Source organism: Molossus molossus, unplaced genomic scaffold, assembly GCF_014108415.1.
Source record: "Molossus molossus isolate mMolMol1 unplaced genomic scaffold, mMolMol1.p scaffold_m16_p_19, whole genome shotgun sequence".
In the NCBI taxonomy this organism is placed as follows: Eukaryota; Metazoa; Chordata; class Mammalia; order Chiroptera; family Molossidae; genus Molossus; species Molossus molossus.
In genome coordinates this window covers 39,871,707-39,892,040 of record NW_023425354.1, presented here as the reverse complement: position 1 = coordinate 39,892,040, position 20,334 = coordinate 39,871,707, and the positions used below count along the sequence as shown (strand labels likewise).

Sequence of the window (20,334 nt, the reverse complement as noted above, 5' to 3'; positions counted from 1 at the left end):
ATAGAGTGGGGGAGAGAGAGAGAGAGAATCATCAACTTGAGAAAGACACAATGATTGGTTACCTCCTACACAACCCCGACCAGGGCCAGGGACCAAACCACAACCAGGGTATATGACCTTGACCAGAATCGAACCTTTGACTCTTTGGTCCACAGCCCAATGCTCTAGCAGCTGAGCCAAACCAGCCAGGGCCTGATGTGTTTTTAAGTGAATCTCTAGTAAACTGTCATAACATTTCATCTGTAAATACTTCATATGTATCTCTAACAAAGACCTTTGTTGTAATATAGCCACAATATTATCACACCTTTACAATAATCCTTTAATATTATTTAGTACCCAATTCATGTTTAGTTTTTCCCAATAGTTTCCAAAATGTCTTTTTTTACAGTCCATGTATCTGAATCAGGACCTGAACAAGTTCTACACTTTTCATTTCATTGATAAATATGCCTCTTAAGTCTTCTCATGCATAACAACAGTTCTCCTTCCTTTATTCTTTCTTTCCTTTTTTTGTTTTTTCTTTATTGGTGTTAGAGAAAGAGAGAGGAAGGAAGAGGGAGAGAGAGATGGAAACATCGATGAGAGAGAACATTGAATGGCCACCTCCTGCATGCCCCCTACTGGGGAACAGGCCCACAACCTGGGCATGTGCCCTGATCAGGAATTGAACCGGCAACCTGTAGGTACATGAGTCAATGCTCAACCACTGAGCCACACCAGCCAGACCTTCCTTCTTTATTTTATTTTATTTTATTTTTTATTTTTATAGAATGGGAGGGAGGGAAAGAGAGAGAGAGAGAGAGAAAGGGAGAGAGAAAGAGAGAAACATCAATGTGAAAGGACCACATGGAGTAGCTGCCTCCCGCACGACCCAACCAGCGCCGGGGACAAACTGCAACCAAGGTATGTGCCCTTAGCGGGAACTGAACCCGGGTCTCTCTGGACCGCAGGCCAACGCTCTAACCGCTGAGCCAAACCAACCAGGGCCTTCCTTTTTTTTTTTTTAATCCTCACCCAAGGACATTTTTCCATTTTTTGTTCAGATAGTGTGGGAGGGAGAGAGAGAGAGAGAGAGAGAGAAACATCGACATGAAAGGGACACATCGAGTGGTTGCGACCCACACGACCCACTTAGGGCCAGGGACAAACTGCAACCGAGGTACGTGCCCTTAGCGGAAACCAAACCCAGGTCTCTCTGGACCACAGGTCGACGCTCTGACTGCTGAGCCAAATCGGCCAGGGCCTTTCCTTCTTTCTTGTATGCAGTTTATTTGTTGAAGAAATTGGGTTATATATCCAGTATAATTTTCCACATTCTGGACTTGGCCAACTGCATCTTCACGATGTCATTTCATATGTGCTTCAATGCCCATATTTCTTATAAACTGGTAGTTAAAACTAAAGGTTTGATGTTGTGTAAGTGGTGTTTTTTATAATATGTTGTATCTGCCATGACCTCATTCTCACACTTACCTCCATCTCTACCATAAATTATAGTTTCTCACTCCCATCCCAAGCCCCTGCCCGGTTTCCTCAGCACACAGGGCATCTTAACAGACCCTGACTGTCTTTTATTATTATTATTGTTCCTGATCTGTGCCTATGATCTGATGTCAATAGGCCTCCCTCCTTAAACTCTTCACATTATACACACACACACACACACACACACACACAGGCTTGTCTCAACATCAAATTGTTTAATAGAAAAGCATCATTATAGATACTGCAAAACAAATCAGCTATTTAATTTTTAATATTATATTAAAAAAAGAAAATTATATTCATTGATGATATGAAAATAATGTCAATGGCACTTTCTGTGGATGGAACTTCTGAACATTTCTCTGATTTGTTCTGTTCTTCCTCCCCACTGCCTCTACTATGGTGGTTTGTATCTCAGTTTCTCACCTGGGGTACTGTGATTGTTTTTCAGGTACTTTTCTTGCCCCTCAGGGTGCCCCATTCTCTATACTGGGGTAAATGGTTTTAATCTTTCTAAAATGCAATTTCTAAAAGTTGAATGTGTAATGTCTCTGCTTAAAACTTTTCCGTGGCTTCCTGAAGTCCTCCAAATAAAATCTAAACAAAATCCCTGTATACCTTTTTAGCCTTATTTAGAATGTTCCCACCACCTTGAACTGTAATTCACTCTTCTGCTAACTGTTAATATGCTGTCTTAGGATGCTAATAGGATGTAGCACTGCATTCTTTTGTCTGAAATGCCTTCCCTGTAGCTAATATGCTTCCAGATTCAGCTCAAGTGTCACTTCCCTGTCAGGCCTTCTCATATCTCAATCAGGTATCCCTTGAGCCTGTACATTGGGGATGAAGAATGTGTATCAATTATGTTTTGACCTTGATAGAAAAGTTACCCAAGCAGAGACAAAACCAAGAATAAGCTCTTTCTATACATCATCTTATTTAATCTTAACAACAAACTTGTGAGGTAGATACAGGGTCACTTGCCCAAGATCATCATCTAGCCCTGGCCTGTTTGGCTCAGCAGTTAGAGAATCGGCCCGCAGACCAGAAAGTCCTGGGTTCAGTTCCGCTAAGGGCACGTACCTTGGTTGCAGTTTGTCCCTGGCCCCAGTTAGGGTTGTGTGGGTGCCAACCTGTCGATGTGTCCCTTTCACATTGATGTTTCTCTCTCTCTCTAACTACAATGGACTAAAATGGTCTCTATAGTTCCTTTAGTTTAAAAGTCTATACTTACAAGAATGATGCAAATAATATGGAAAGATCATTTGAATTCCGAAGTGTGTGTGTGTATTTGTGCATCTGCATGGGTGTGCATGCATGCATATTTAGAAACAGAAAGAGAAAACTTTTCGTTGGGTATTCTACCAGTCTCTTAATAAAACCTTCATTGGTCATGGTCATATCTTCATCCAGAATTAGCTACTGTGTGATTTTTTTTTTTCAGTAACATTGTGATTACTTATGAAAATCTCTATTTCCTTACAGAAAGCAGAAACCAATAAAGCCCAGTGTGTGAAAAGGACATACCTTAGAATTTCCAGTTTAGAAACCAGGGGTGAGGTACTCTATGGCACGGATAATCATCAAGTAAATAAATAAATACATTACTGTAAATGCATTCCGTGCATTCTGGGCTATTATCAGTGCATCCATAGATTTTGTCTTTAGGTCCCAGGACCAACTAAGGTAAGTTACAGCCTGGCTGTCAAACCTCACTCAGGCATGTCTACAGAGGCTGCCTGATATATAAGCATTGCTTCATAGGCTGAAAAATAAAGCTCATCTCATACAGAGTTGTTTCTGGAGCTTTGCTTTCCCCTATAATTGAAATTTTTAAAATGTCAATATTTAAAAAATAACCTGCATATGAAGGCAGCAGAATATTCCATTTTAACCCGCTGGAATAGATAAATGTTGGGCCAAGGTACCCTAAGGATGGTAGAATACAATTCAGTTCAAGAAAGTCCTGACCTGAGCCCTAGCTGGTTTGGCTCAGCGGTTAGAGTGTCAGCCTGAGGTCCAGAGATACATGCTCAGGGCATGTACCTCAGTTGTAGTTTGTCCCTGGCCCTGGTTGGGTCGTGGATGAGGCAGCCACTCAATGTGTCCCTTTCACATCAATGTTTCTCTCTCTCTCTCTTCCCCTCTCCCTCCCACTCTATCTGAACAAAAAATGGGAAAATGTCCTCGAGTGAGGATAAAAAAAAAAGCAAGTCCTAACCTGAAAACCCTTCAGTCTCAGGTAGCTACCGGATAAGCATCTGCAGTGAGCCATGAATAAGTTAAAGCAGCTGCACAGAGTCTAAAGGACATTCAACCCTGGAGATGTCAAGCAGTGGATGTGAAGGTAGGACAGCAGTAGTTAAAAATATTGACCATGGAGTCCCACTTCCATCACTTACTAGTGTCAGTGATTAAGTTATTTTGTGTCCATTTCATAACTAGGCTGAATGTTCCTTTCCTTATGTGTAAAATAGAGTTATCATTACCTTCTTCAGATGATTGTGTGAGGATTAAATAAAATAACATGTAAAGTGCCTAGCTCATGCAAAATGTTTTAAAGTATTAGCTCTTATTCTGCATGTGTAAGAAGGTAAATATTCATCCTACGGCTCTGACACTACCCTCTGGCAGGCACCCCATGATCCAAGTGCATCATGATTGTCTGGGACATCTGTGAACGTGGGAAGGGTTGGACAGCATGTTTGTGGCCTGAGAGGTTTTTGGAATGTATCTTCGAGGCCAATTGGTGATTTTGTCATGTCCTCCTCTTTGGCTGACATCTGCCAGTATTAAAAAAACACAAATTCCTACTAGAGTTGTGCCACATAGAATATGAAACAGAAACAACTGGCAATCAAAACACAAAATAAGTTAATATTTGTTGACCTGGGATTGTCTTTGGGTCTCCTCTTTACTAGGTAGTAATACTATGCTAGTAAGAAGTCTTTTGGTTAAAGGTAACACTTCAAATCAGCTTAAAGAAAAAGAAGAAAATTTATTAGACCTTGTAAGTAAAAAGTCCAGTGCCTTAGGAGTTAAAAGAATTTTGTTAGATGCTTGAATCTTTCTATCTTCTCTTTTACTATCTCTCCCAATTGCCTGGATATTTTTCTCTATAGACTGGATTTTGTTCTAAGGTTGTCTATTGTTTGTATTGAAAGGTGCAACTGGGGGGCTTAGGTGCTTCCCACTGTTGCCATTTATACTCTAACACTGACTGCTGCCATTGATACTCTCTACACAAAGGAAATTAATCAAGGACATTTTTAATATTGTTTTTAACCAGATATTTCCTTTATTGATATGTTGTATTATGACCACAAATGACAGGAGCCCTTGTCCCATTGTTCAGGTTTATACAACCACTTAAGCTTACCTGCTGTGTGACCTTTCCTATATAACCAGCTGGCTCTCACCTGCTGCCTAAAACCTCTGTACAGGAGACAGAGGTCTATTCTAGTTATCAAATAGCACCATATGAATGACTGACATAAAACTCATTCTTTATTTTTCCTCTTCATAAATATTCTCTTTTTTAAAATTTTTTTTTCTTTATTGATTTTTAGAGAGAGAGGAAGGGAGAGGGAGAGAGAGAGAGAAACATCAATGAGAGAGAACATCGACTGGCCACCTCCTGCATGCCCCCACCGGGGATTGGGCCCACAACCTGGGCATGTGCCCTGACCGGGAATCAAACCGGTGACCTCTTGGTGCATGGGTCGATGCTCAACCACTGAGCCACACCGGCCGGGCTTCATAAATATTCTCAACATGAAAATGTCACAGTATTATAAATATAAAAATTAATCCCTGGCCAGTGTAATTCAGTGGTTAGAATATCAGCCCGCACACTGAAGGGTGGAGGTTTTTTTTTTTTATCCTTACCCGAGGACATTTTTTCATTTCTTGTTCAGATAAAGTGGGAGGGAGGGAGAGAGAGACAGAGAGAGAGAGAGAGAGAAACATCAACGTGAAAGGGACACATCGAGTGGTTGCCACCCGCACTACCCAACCAGAGCCGAGGACAAACCACAGCTGAGGTGCATGCCCCTAGCGGGAACTGAACCCTAGTTTCTCTGGACTTCAGGCCGACGTTCTAACCGCTGAGCCAAGCCCACCAGGGCAAAGGGTGAAGTGTTTGATTCCCAGTCAAGGGCACATACCTGGGTTGCAAGTTCAATCCCTGGCCCTGGTCATATGTGGGAGACAACCAACTGATGTTTCTCTCTCTCGTTCTCAAAATCAATGAAAAAGGAAAAAAAATTCTCGCCCAGCCGGTGTGGCTCAGTGAACTGAGCATTGTCCCATGGACTGAGAGGTCCTGGTTCAATTCCTGGTCAGGGCACCTGCTGGAGTTGTGGACTCGATCCCCAGTAGGGGGCATGCAGGAGGCAGCCCATTGATGTTTCTCTCTCACATTGATGTTTGTCTCTCTCCCTTCCTCTCTCTCTAAAAAAATCAATAAAAATATATTTTAAAAAAAAGAAATTGAAGGCATTTGGAATTTTGTGAGGATGAGCAGACCAGAATTTGGGGCTTATGGACTACAGACATGTTTCCATGAGAGGTTTAAGCAGGCTTCACATAGAACATACTGAGGAGAACTTTCATCTTAGTAGTTTTGGGGGGGACAATGTGGAGTGAAAGGAATGGTCACAGAAGTCCAGATTTACATAATCTCAATCTAGTAATCCCAAAGGCAAAAGAAAATTTCTCACTCTCAAATAACAATATATAAAATCCAAAAGAACAGCTTCGAGTAGCCCAGCTTGGGCTCTGTGTCAGATGCCCTTCAGTGGGCTAGTCACTTCACCAAGGGAGTGAGACATTTTGATTGCTCTAGCTGGGACTGTGTGTCCATCCTGTGGCAAGATGCTTAGAGTAGTAGCTCACAAGAACTACATAGATTAGTGCAGATGAATTCCCCAAAGGAATGTCAGGTACTTTTTGCCAGAAGAAGAGGGAGAAATTTTGGACAGACAAAAACAACAGATGTTGCCTGGCCAGTGTGACTCAGTGGTTGAGCATCGACCCATGCACCAAAAGGTCACCGGTTTGATTCCCGGTTGGGGCACATGCCCAGGTTGTGGACCCGATCCCCAGTGGGAGTCATGCAGGAGGTGGCCAATCGATGTTCTCTCTCATTGATGTTTCTCTCTCTCACTCCCTCTCTCTTCCTCTTTCTCTAAAATCAATAAAATAAAAAATTAAAACAAAACAACAACAACAGATGTTTACTACAAGTAGAATAGAACTGCTGGTGAGGCCAAATAATATGATTTTGTGGGGATGCTAGCTAGAGTAAGATATATTAGCACTTACTGTGGTCAGGAAAAGAAAGCAACTATCACCTGCTGACAATAGAACTTTCATATCTATGGCCTCTTTTGATTTTCACCATAACTCTAAGAAATGGGCAGGGTGTACTCCATTCACAGAATATACTTTTGAAATTCAAGCAACAGCCCAGCCGGTGTGGCTCAGTGGTTGAGTGTCGACCCATGCACCAAGAGGTCGCCGGTTCGATTCCCGGTCAGGGCACATGCCCAGGTTGTGGGCCCAATCCCCAGTGGGGGGCATGCAGAAGGCGGTCAATCAATGTTTTCTCTCATCGATGTTTCTCTCTCTCTCTCTCTCTCTAAAAAAATCAATAAAAAAAATTTTTTTTCTTCTTTTTTTTTAAATCCTCACTTGAGGACATTTTTGCATTTATCTTCAGATAGAGTGGGAGGAAGAGAGGGAGAAAGAGAGAGAGAGAAACATCGACATGAGAGAGACACATCGACTGGTCGCCACCCACATGACCCCAACCAGGGCTGAGGACAAACTGCAACCGAGGTACGTGTCCTTAGTGGGAACCGAACTGGGGACTCTCTGGACCGCGAGCCAATGCTCTAACTGCTGAGCCAAACCAGCCAGGACAAAAAAAAAAAAAATTTTTTTAAAGAGATTCAAGCAACACAGAGAAGCAGAAAACACATGGTTCATAGGACAGGGCCAGGTGTAAATCTGGTATGTACATCAGTTTGGGAAGCAGGTACCTTCTAGACATTCTTAGAACCTTAAACAACCCTGAAAATTTTCTAACATGTGCAGGAACCCAGAAAATACCCATCAGCCAAGCACATAGTGCCAAGGTGACATCAACTTCCTGGGAACTCTAGTGAGTGTGCATCACTTTCTAGAGTTCTCTATCATACTAACGTTTGTAGTTGCTATTCTTCCATACACTCCAGGCTAACATCTTTTTCTTTTTTTAATCCTCACCTGAGGATATGTTCTACTGATTTTAGAGAGAGGGGGAGAAAGAAAGAGAAAGAGAGAAAGAGAAACATTAATGTATGAAGGAAACACTGATCTGCTGCCTCCCGCACCAGCCCCCACCAGGGATCGAATCGGCAACCTTTTGGTGCACGGGAGAATGCTCCAACCGAGCCACACTGGCCAGGGCCAGGTTAACAGCTTTTATTCACTCATTCTTTTTTTTTTATCCTCATCCGAGGACATTTTTGCTTTTTGTTTTGTTTTGTTTTGTTTTGTTTAATCCTCAGATAGAGCGGGAGGGGAAGAAAGAGAGAGAAACATCAAGTGAGAGAGACACATCGAGTGGCTGCCTCCTGCACTACCCAACCAGGGCCGGGGACAAACTGCAACTGAGGTACGTGCCCTTAGCGGAAACTGAACCTGGGACTTTCTGGTCCGCTGGCCGACGCTCTAAGTGCTGAGCCAAACTGGCCAGGGCTCACTCATTCTTATTTCATCTCCCACTCCTAACCCAATTTCTGTCACATGGACAACTCAGATACAATATGCTTATGGGGTAATTAAATTGATAGATAGCAAAAATTTATTGAGTGTCAATTATGTGCATTATGCTAGGCTCTGTGGATAGAAAAATAAGATATCAGTCCTATTTTTTTTTAATCCTCACTTGAGGACATTTTTGCATTTATTCTGAGATAGAACAGGAGGGAGAGAGGAAGGAAGAAAGAGAAACATCGATGTGAGAGAGACACATCGAGTGGTTGCCACCCACATAACCCCAACCGGGGCCTGGGACAAACTGCAACTGAGGTACGTGCCCTTAGCGAGAACCGAACCTGGGACTCTGGTTCGCGGGCCAGTGATCTAACCACTGAGCCAAACAGGCCAGGGCTCAGTCCTATTTTTGAGATCACAAACTAGTGGGAAAGGCCAACAAGTAAACAGTTCTAAGTCATTTAGGATTGCCAGTGACTGGGAACCAGACCTTTTTCATCTTCCAGAACTGAAACTCTATACTTGTTATACAGCAATTCCTCATCCCATGCCTGCCCATTCTACTTTCTGTCTCTATACATTTGACTACTCTAAGTACCTCATATAAGTGGAATCACACAGTGTTTGTCCTTTTGTGACTGTCTTATTTCACTTATCACAATTTCATTCTTTTTTTTATAACTCAAAATTATTATTTTTTTTATTGATTTTAGAGAGAGAGAAAATGAGAGGGAGAGAGAGATAGAAACATCGATGAGAGAGAACATCTACTGACCGCCTCCAGCATGCCCCCCACTTGGGATCAGGCCCACAACCTGGGCATGTGTCCTGACTGGGAGTCAAACCAGCGACCTCTTGGTGCATGGGTTGACCCTTAACCAATGAGCCACACCAGCCGGACTTCATTCCTTTTTAAGGCTGAATAATATTCCATTGTATGTATATATCTCATTTTGTTTATCTGTTCATCTGTCAGTGGGCATTTGGGTTGCTTCTACCTTTTGGCTATTATGAATAATGCTACTATGAACAGGGGTATACAAATATCTGTTTGAGTTCCTGCTTTCAATTTTTTGGGTATACAGGTGTTGAGCTTATTTGTTGTTGTTGTTAATCCTCACCCGAGGATATTATTCCATTGATTTTTAGATAGGGAAAAGAGGGTAAAAGAGAGAGAGAGAGAAACATTGATGTGAGAGAAACACATCAATTGGTTGCCTCCCCCACGACCCTGACCAGGGCCGAGGATCGAACCTGCAACCCAGGTACATGCCAAACGAGCCAGAGCAGGGGTTGAGGTTTTTAGGAACAAAAGAAAAAACAACGTTGTGAACTATCTTTTTTTCTCTTTTGAAAGGTTATGTTAAATTCCCATTCTCCCATGCTGCTTCTGCCTTGGATGATTCCCACTCCATAGAGTCAGCCCTTAGTGCTGGATCATACGTCAATACAGAGGTTTCCCCATCACCGACACTGGACTCAAGAGTCTGCTTTGGAATTGTATAATGCACTGAAAAAGCTAGCTTTCTTCTCACATCAGACTCTTTGAGTAATAGGAGGAGCTTAGGATTGAGAAAATGTGGTTTCCTGGGAGGGAACATGCCAGCTGTGGGAAGTCTAGAGTTGTAAATTGTCAGATGATGACTGCCTGAGAAACCTGTGAAGATTCCTGACAGCTCAGCTGATAACCTAATTACCAGTTACAAAGAGAGACAGGAAAAACGTGTTGTCAGAGAGAGCCTGGTCAGAGAGAATGATGTACAGTGTCCTGGCCTTGTCATCAGCCTCCTTGTTTCGACTAGAGCAAAACACATTAGTATAATTGTCATTACACATGTTTATTATCTGGAACAAAGGAACCATGTCAAACCACAGCCCTGTGTCAGCTGAGCCTTTAGTAATCACTAAATTGAATAGTGGCTTTGACCTGATTGTACAAATACCTCCGGTATTCTCAGTGCTAAGGATGATACCAAACCATACTTAACTTTTCTCCTGGAATTTACACAAACTTCAACCAATCCTCCTTTCCTGGGGTGAAGAGACGCAGTGATCCTTTCTTCTGATGAAGCCCAGAGAAGGATAATAACTTACCTAAAGTCACACAGTCAATACAACCCAGCATCTTATCTAAGGAAAATACATTAGTATCAACCATGCTCAGCAGCAACATGAGGAGACCAGCAATCTTCATCAGGAATCCCTAAATTGGTGAAAAGGAATATTAGCATATTCAAATGCAAGTTTTTACAAAGCCTTGGTTCTCTAGCCTTGCAAAACATTCACACAGTTCCCACTCACCTTTCTTTCTTCGGTTGCATCAGCAGCTCCTGAGCATAGATGCTAACTTCCTCAATAGAAAACTTGTTTCAGCCTTGGCCTGCTTGGCTCAGCAGTTGGAGCATTGGCCTACAGTTCGGAGAGACCTAGGTTCGGTTTCCGCTAAGGGCATATACCTCGGTTGCTGTTTGTCCCCGGCCCTGGTTGGGTTGTGCGGGTAGCAGCCACTCGGTGTGTCCCTTTCACATCAATGTTTCTCTCTCTTTCTCTTCCTCTCTCTGAACAAAAAATGGAGAATGTCCTCAGGTGAGGATTAAAAAAAATTTTTTTTTAAATAAAATTTGTTTCAGCCCTGGCCGGTTTGGCTCAGCCGTTAGAGGGTGGGCCTGTGGACCAATGAGTCTCGGGTTTGATTCCAGTCAAGGGCATGTATCTCAATTGGATTTGTCCCCGGCCCTGGTTCTGGTCATGTGGGGGGCAGCACTCGATGTGTCCCTTTCACGTTGATGTCTCTCTCTCCCTCCCATTCAATTGAATAAGAATGGAAAAATGTCCTCAGGTGAGGATAAAAAAAAGAAAAGAAAATTTTTTTCAGATTTTTGAAAATCAGGGACCTGGCACTTAGAGCAGTAGGAGATGGGTGGAAAGAGAAAGAGTTAATATTTACTGGACACATCTAGTATATTTTCCAGATACTATATTTTACCTCTGTCTAATTTATTTTATAAACCAACTGGCAAAGTAGATACAATTATATACATCTTCACATACAATACCTGGACCTCAGAGAGGTTAGGTAAACTGCCCAAGATAACACAGTTAGTAAATGGCAGAGTAGAATTTTTTATTATGTATTTGTTTATTTACTTTTTAGAACAGGACTTGGAAACCACATTTTTTCTGGCTCCAAAGCCTGTGTTCTTTGTAATGCGTTATGCTACCTCTATAGAAGAGAAGAAACTAAAGAAGACTCTCAAGAGATGACTGATAAAATCAGCCACTCTGAGCTTCTAGTGATTTGATTTTCTTATACATGTATGGATTAGAATTGCCTGGTTACATAGAAGGCTTTCAGCAAAATACTCCTTTGGATTAAAAAATACTAGAGAATAGGGAACTGGGATGGAAAATGGGAGGGAGGAAGGAAAAAGACTTGAATGAGGAAAAAGAAGGACCAGGAGGGGAATATGCCTGGGAAATGTAAGAGCCTTCCACCAATACCCAAAGAACAGTGCAGAAGCTGATACTCCTTTTTTTGCTCCATTCACCATTTATTTTCTCTTCTCCTATAAAAGGATTAGCAGGATAGGCTCAGTGGGAAAAGAGGCCCCTGTGGGATCCTGTTACCAGCCATCTGTGTTCTGTTCTTTACTTTTGAACAAGACGGCTCCAAACTCTGAACTGGAGAGGGAGTTGGAGCCGCATACAGATCAGCAGAGCTGTTGCTAACAGCCCTGACGCCTGCAGGATGACTCAACCCTCTGTGCCTGGCAGAGTCAGCTGTGGTCCCCTGGAGCCTCCTACTCTAGGGAGAAAATCAGAGATGTGGTAAGTGACTTGGGGAAAGGATCAAGATCTTTTATCTTGGGCAGGAATTCAGGTCGGAAGGATATGTAGGGGCACTTTGAGTCTTAAGAGTTCTGGCTGATGGTGGGGGAGGGATTAAAGGTGACAGTGAGGAAAGCACGATCCTTTATACAAGTTAGGTGCTCTACAAAAGGAATATACTATCTGGAGGATGGCAGCCAGCAAAAGCCATATGGCTGTGTCACCAGGAGTTCAGCCCAAACACAAATCTCACTTCCCTGGTAAATTTTACTCCTGTAGGGGCATCTCCTGCTGTTCTCTTACTTTCTGAGGAACCAAAAGCCTCTTTCTGTCTTTACATAGCACCATTAATACTTAAGAACATTTTCATGCTGAACAGTTGCTACCTTCAGACCTCTTCCCTGGTTACTCACTCAGATCTCTGAGCTATAGGCAATTAGGTAATTAGGAGAAAGCTACTTGTGTATTGTACCAGAAACATCTGGAATACCTTATACCAATACATAAGGTTTCTGCTCCACCACGACCACTCACCCCCATAACCCTAGGCTTCCTCAAAGAGCTTTCCTTTCAGTTGGCTTCTCTCTTTATTTTTTTATCCTCACCAGAGGACATTTTTGCATTTATCTTCAGATAGAGAGAGAGAGAAACATCAACATGAGAGAGACACATTGAGTGGTTGCCACCCAAATGGCCCTGGTTGGGGCCAGGGACAAACTGCAACCGAGGTACATGCCCTTAGCGGGAACCAAACCCGGGACTCTCTGGTCCACGAGCCATCACTCTAACCGCTGAGCCAAACCGGCCAGGGCTCAGTTGGCTTCTTATCACTCACTGATAAACAGGCCTCCCCCACAGTTGGGCTTCCTGTTGCCATGGCAACTCAAAAGGACCGGTTGAAGCTGCCAATAAAGGCATCTGCAAGAGCTCCCTAAACCCAGACTCCTTTCAAAACAATAGTACAAAGTGGAATCACCACTCACTCTACCCATCCTCCCTGCCACACCACATACACACCCTCAATTGTCAGTTTTATGGAAAGCCTCAGTTCATAGAATAGCTGAGAATGTGGTTGTTTTGCCGAGATGAGAGGTTTTCTCATACACTTTCTAAGGATTCTTGAGATATTAGCCTAGAAATCTGATCAACTTACCAGAGTTCATGGAGTGAAAAATATGTCTATATGTGCCCTCTACTTATATTTAGTTTTTCTGTGCGTGTAGGGAAAATCTGGGTATTTGGTATTTCATCGCTAGAACAGCTGGCTAGTTTCCCACAAAAGGTGAGGGATTTCCTAATGTCCTCCTATATGTGTGAAAGTACTTTGTACCTTGTATAGGAGTGTTCAAATATTCATATTGACTATTATTCCCTGGCCACATTCCCCTTTAGTTCAAGATCATATTGCATTAGCGTTAAGCTTATTATGGACTCTGGTGCCAAACTTCCTGGTTTGAATCCCTTCTCTCCTCTCCATTTTGCACTTTAGCCAATGTTTTCTCTGTGCTCCACTTTCTCCATCTGTGAAAAGGGGAAAATAATAGTGTTAACTTCAGCAGGCTTTCATGAGGATTAAATAAATTAAAATATGTAAAGTATTTAGAACAGTACCTGGTTTCATATATCAAGTATGCCTCTAGACAGAGTATGCTGCTGAGAAACACAGATACCCTGTTCTCAAAGAGTAATAGTCTGATATCCACATAGTAGAGATAGACAAACCAATAATTATAGGTAATGTGACAAGTGTGTCTCTAAATGGAGAAAGAACAGAGAAGGGGGCCAGAAATTCAAACTTGAAAGATGCCTGGGCTTCCTCAAAATAGAGAAAGGTTTATTATCAATCAGGCACTTTGAGTTGCAAAGGACAACTCATTCCCTTTAGCTCAACAATTTTATTTTAAATATATGTCACAGAAACCCAGGAAAACTAATAGCCCAGAAGAGCTAGTGACAGAATTTTAGGTATTTTCACCTTGATGCTCAATCATTACCATTACCAACTGTTTCCTTATTCTTTACTTTGGATTTTTTTTTTTTTTTTCAGTTAAAGTTGACATTCACCCTGGCTGGTATGGTTCCGTGGTTAGAGTGTTGGCCCTCTCACGGAAGGGTCACAGGTTCAATTCCTGGTCAAGGGCACCTATCTGAGTTGCAGGTTCAATCCCCAGTCAGGGAACATGCAGGAGGTAACCAATCCATGTCTCTTTCTCACATGGATGTTTCTCTTTCTCTCTCTCTCTCTCTCTCTCTCTCTCTCTCTCTCTCTCTCTCTCCTTTCTTCCCTCCATCTCTTCCATACTCTCTACAAATCAATGGAAAAAAATGTCCTTGGGTGAAGATTAATAACAACAACAAAGTTGACATTCAATATTATATTAGTTTCAGGTATACAGCATAGCGGTTAGGCATTTATATAAATCACAAAGTTTTCACTTTGTATTGATATTCTCTACCTCTTAGTTTCTATTTCTTTATAGCTTGTCCTGACCCCTAATGACTCTGAGCTTATCTCACAGTGTTTCTTTCTATATCATTTTAGTTCTTGTTCTTGTCATTTATAGCCACATTTTCTTTTTCTCTCAGATTTTAGAGAGTGAGAAGGAACCTGATTGACATACTTCTTTTTGGTGCCAGGTATGTTGTAACTTTCTGTCCAGGTTCTGGATTATCCACCATTGCATCAGATGTCAATTCTGGTCCAGTCAGCTAAGGCAAAAGTACCTCCATGAACTATACATGAACTGTGGCTGCCTAGGTCTGCCTAGGTCTGCCTCTTCAACAGAGGCTGTAGGTGGGAAAGTTTCCCTTGGAAAGGAAATATGGATGTATCAGTCATGATGTTATGTTTAGAACAGGAAGAAGAAATAACACATACAAAGAATATGGAAAAGAAAGTTCATTGGGCCTAGAGTTGATTCAATAAATATTTACTTATTTAAATTTTATTTTTTTCTTTTTATTTATTTATTTTGATTATTTTTTAATCTTTATTAAATGTATTGAATGTATTACAAATGTTTCTTTATTGAATGTATTACAGATGTTTCTCATTTTTCCCCCATTGACCTCCTCCTCCCCACTCCTGCCCCCTCCTGCCTTTTCCCACACTGTTGGCTGTGTCCATTGGTTATGCATATAAGTTCTTTGGTTTATTTCCTCCCACCCCCCAACCCCCTTCTCTTTGAGGTTTATCAGTCTAGCAACCAATTTATTCTTCTTAATCCCTTCACCTTCTTCACCCATTCCCCCAAACCCTCTCCCATCTGGCAATCAACAAAATGTTCTCTGTATCAATGAGAATGTTTCTGTTCTGCCTGTTCATTTTGTTTGTAGCTTCCATTGTCAATAGGTATGTATTCATTACCATTTTGTTTGTTCATATATTTTATCTTTTTCTTCAAAAAGACCCTTCAACATTTCATATAATAATGGTTTGTTGGTGATGAACTCCTTTAACTTTTTCTTGTCTGGGAAACTCTTTATATGGCCATTGATTCTAAATGACAGCTTTGCGGGATAGAATAATCTTGGTTGTAGGTTCTTGCTTTTCATCACTCTGAATATTTCTTGCCACTCCCTTCTGGCCTGCAAAGTTTCTTTTGAGAAATCAGCTGACAGTCTTATGGGAACTCCCTTGTAGGTAACCAACTGCTTTTCTCTTGCTGCTTTTAAGATTCTCTCTTTGACTTGAACCTTTTGCATTTTTTTTTTCTTTTATCCTCACCGGAGGACATTTTTCCACTTTTTTTGATCAGATAGAGTGGGAGGGAGAGAGAGAGAAAGAAACATCAACGTGAAAGGGACACATCAAATGGTTGCCACCGGCATGACCAAACCAGAGCTGGGGACAAACTGCAACCGAGGTACGTGCCCTTAGTGGGAACTGAACCTGGGTCTCTCTGGACCATAGGCGAATGCTCTAACTGCTGAGCCAAACCAGCCAGGGCAAACCTTTTGCATTTTGATGATGATGTGTCTTGGTGTGGGCCTCTTGGGGTTCATCTTGTTTGGGACTCTCTGTGCTTCCTGGACTTGTATGTCTGTTTCCTTCACCAAGGTAGGGAAGTTTTCTGCCATTATTGTTTCAAATAGGTTTTCGATTTTTTGTTCTCTCTCTTCTTCTTCTAGTACCCCAAAGATGCAAACGTTGGCACGCTTGAAGTTGTCCCAGAGGCTCCTTACACTATCCTCATTTTTTTGGATTCTTTTTTCTTTTTGCTGTTCTGATTGGGTGTTTTTTGCTTTCTTATATTCCAAATCGATGGTTTGCTTCTTGGCTTTACTTACTCTACTATTGAATTTGTGTAAATTATTCTTTATTTCAGTTAGTGTCTCCTGCATTTCTGACTGTGCATCCTTCATTTCTGACTGGTCCTTTTTTATGCTCTTGAGGCCCTCACTAAGTTCACTGAGGTTCTCACTAAGTTCATTGAGCAGTATTTTGAACTCAGCATCTGATAGGTTGCTTATCTCCATTTTACTTAGTTCTTTTCCTGGAGGTTTTTTCTGTTCTTTCATTTGGGACCTGTTTCTTTGTCTCCTCATTTTGGCTGCCTCCCTGTGTTTGTTTCAGTGCATTACTTAACGAGAGGTATGGGGCTAGCTGAGACCAGATGCTGCTCGTTTGAAAGAATTTAGGAAAAACCTGAAGCAGGATCCAAGACAGGTCAATCCTATGGTTAAGCAACTGGTAACAGCTTGGGTAGGCCTGAAAGTTAGGTGGGACGGGACCTCAGGGAATCACCAGAGCAGGGCAACCAGTATGAGCCAGGTTGCTGGAGTCCCAGATATGGCTTCTGTCTGCCATCCCAGGGCAGGGCTCACCAAAGGAATAAAGGCCTCTGACAGCACGTTTGTCCCGAAGAAAGCCCCCTCTCCAGCCCTCGCTCCAGTGCCAAACAGTTCAGTTCTTCCCTGTATGTCTCTGGCACCCCTGGAGCTGCCTCCTCTCCAAGCGTAGAGGGAGAGAGTCTAATAAGTCCGTGCGTGGGCCCTTTAAAAGGAGTTGCCTGGGGCTCCAGCCACCTCAGCCTCCCTGAGCCTCAGTTCCCGCTGTTTTTTTCCAGCCAGAAGTTATGGGGACTTCTCTTCCTAGCACTGGAACCTTGAGCGGGGCGCCTGGTGTGGGACGGGGACCCCTCAGTCCTCAGGGAGGACCTTCCCAGCCGAGGTGTCCTCCTGATTTTTATCCGCCACACATGGGTGTGGGACCAGCCCATCCGCCTCCGCCCCTCCTACCAGTCTCAATGTGGCTGCTGCTTTAATTCCATAGTTGTAGGACATTCATTCAGCTCGATTTCAGGTGGTTTTGAATGATGGTTGTTCTGTAGTTTAGTTGTAACTTTGATGTGGTTGTGGGAGGACGCGATACCTCGTTTACCTACCCACCATCTTGACTGGAAGTCTAAATTTTATTTTTTAATTACAGTTTATATTCAACAATATTTTATATTAGTTTCAGGTATACAACATAGTGGTTAGACAATCATGTACTTTATGAAGTAGTCCCTTCTATATTTCTTTCTTTCTATTTTTTTCATAAATAGGATATTTTAATTTTTTACCATTAAGTCTGAATTTTAAACACAGTCTTAGACTGGGGCTCATATCCATCAGATCCTTCAACTTTAGTATCTGTTTCATCCCCAGCAGGTTTTCCAGAACTGTGACCTTCACCATGAAGTTCCATGAGTTTTCCCAATTCAAATTTGGGCTTTTTCAGCATTTCGACTTTTCTAACAAAGACATCATGAAGCGGATAAATACACTGGCAAGCCTTTTCTATGCCTTTTCCAGTGCTATCTGGAATCAATTTACTGACTACTTTAAAAAAAAATTTTTTTTCCTTTGTTGATTTTAGAGAGAGGAAGTGAGAGGAAGAGAGGGATAGAAACATGGATGAGAGAGAATATCGATTGGCCACCTCCCACACACTCCCCACTGGGGACTGGGCCCACAACCTGGGCATTTGTCCTGACCTGGAATCCAACCAGCAACCTCTTGGTGCATGGGTTGACACTCAACCGCTGAGCCACACCGGCCGGACCTTTCAAGTCATTTGTTTGCACCTCTCAGGTCATAATTTCCATCATCTTCTTCTGGATTTGGCGGACCTGTTGATGCTGAGCATAAGAGGCCTTCTGAATCCATTATTGCATTTTTTAGTAAAACCAACACAAAATGGATGAAGCAAATAACTATTGGTAGTCTTGACATCAATATGAGCTTCAATCATAATCTACCTTCTATTTTTTTTATTCCTTACCAGAGGATACTTTTTTTTCCTATTTATCATCAGATAGAGTGGGAGGGAGTGAGAGGTAGAGAGAGAGAGAGAGAAACATCGATGTGAGAGGGACATATCCACTGCTTTCCTCCTGCATGACCCCAATGAGGGCCGGGGACGAACAGCAACCGAGGTACATGCCCTTGACTGGAATCAAACCCAAGACTCATTGGTCCTTGGGCCAACGCTCTAACCACTTAGCAAACTGGCCAGAGCAATAGTCTGCCTTTTTTTTTTTTTTTTTTTATCCTCACTGAAAGACATTTTTGCATTTATCTTCTGATAAAGTGGGAGGGAGGAAGGAAGGAAGAGAAAGAGAGAAACATTGATGTGAGAAAGAAACATCCAGTGGCTGCCACCTACACGATCTCAACCGGGGCCAGGAACAAACTGCAACCCTTAGTGGGAACTGAACCCGGGTCTCTCTGGTCCGCGGGCCGACGCACTAACCGCTGAGCCAAACTGGCCAGGGCTAATCTGCCTTTTTTTTAATAATCCTCACATGATGATATGTTTCTATTGATTTTATAGAGAGAGGAAGGGAGAGAGAGAAAGATTAATGTGAGAGAGAAACATCAATTGATTGCCTCCCATATGTGCCCAACCAGGAATAGAACCTGCAACCTTTCAGGGTATGGGGCAATGTTCCAACCAGCTAAGCCACCCAGCCAGGGATGGTCTGCCATTTTTTGATCATAGAGAACATTTGTCACGAGTAAGATCCGTTCTGTGGAAATTAGTCAGGCAATTTTTGCCCTGGACATTCTCAGTAATTAGCTTGGATTCTCTAAATGCAACTTTATCATTCTGCAAATCAGGTAGGCTCAACTTCAAAAACACCATCCTTGAGACTCTCAGATGCGATTTTGGTTCCTTGAGTTCTTGTGACTAGCGGTGCTTTGTCATCATACCAATCTTTCTTAAAAAATAAATCAATCACTTTTCTTGGCTCCTTTTTTTGCCTCCTTTCATTAGACTCTTGTTCTTGCTGATCACTATGGTGCTGCTCAGAGAGCCAAAAGGGCCTCCTAATATTTCAAGTGCCCACCTGGCACAGTACATAGTAGCAATAATATCACTGACTATATTCCCAATGGTGTACCTTACATGCCTGTGACTATTAATTTGTAGTTCTTAATCTCTTCACCTTTTGCACCCAGTCTTCCAACCCCCTCCCTCTGGCAACCATCAGTCTGATCTCTATATCTATGAGTGTGTTTCTATTTTGTTTGTTTATTTTGCTCTTTAGATTCCACATATAAGTGAAATCATATGGCATCTCAACAGATGCTTTTTGAGGCATTGCTAAATGCCAGTCACTATACCAGAAGTGGATAACCAATGTCATGATGTCATTTATATAGGCTGCTATGCAAATCCATTGCAGGGCCTCCTGAGCCAGACATGGAGTGTCAAGAAAAAGCTTTGTAGAGGAGGTAAACTCTACATTGGGACCAGAGAGAGGAGTAAAATTAATAAGGAGCCTGGCACATTCCAGGATCTGAAAATAGCTTAATGAGGATTCCAGCAAATGAGAGGTAGACAGGAACTGCATCACTCCAGGTCCTTATGATCATAGAGTTACCATTTATTTAATAGAGAACTTAGCATTTTATATGAATTACCTTATTTAATCCTCCCAACAACCCTGTGAAGTAGGAATAATTATTGTTCATATTTTTTAGATGAGCAAACCAAGACTCAGTGAGATTTAGTAACTTTCTTATAATTACATAACTAGCAAGTGACCAAACTGCTAAGTTATACTTATTTTGTGTGTCATATTAAGGATGATTTAAGAGCTGGGAAGCCATTGAAGGGCTTTATGCACATTTGCATTTCAAAAAGATCACTGCAGAGCATAAAACAGACTGTAAGGAGCAAAGAGGGGATATAAGGTTCCCATTGCAGGCCAGGTAAGAGATGATTGTAAAGTGGACTAGGCTGAAAACAGTGACATTGATGTA

The 20,334-nt window shown here is 42.1% G+C and overlaps 1 pseudogene; it reads right to left on the bottom strand.

The window, feature by feature from the left end:
* Window positions 1-17,647: 17,647 nt before the first annotated feature.
* On the bottom strand, window positions 17,648-19,429 carry LOC118634863 (annotated as a pseudogene).
* Between the last annotated feature and the right edge of the window lie 905 nt (window positions 19,430-20,334).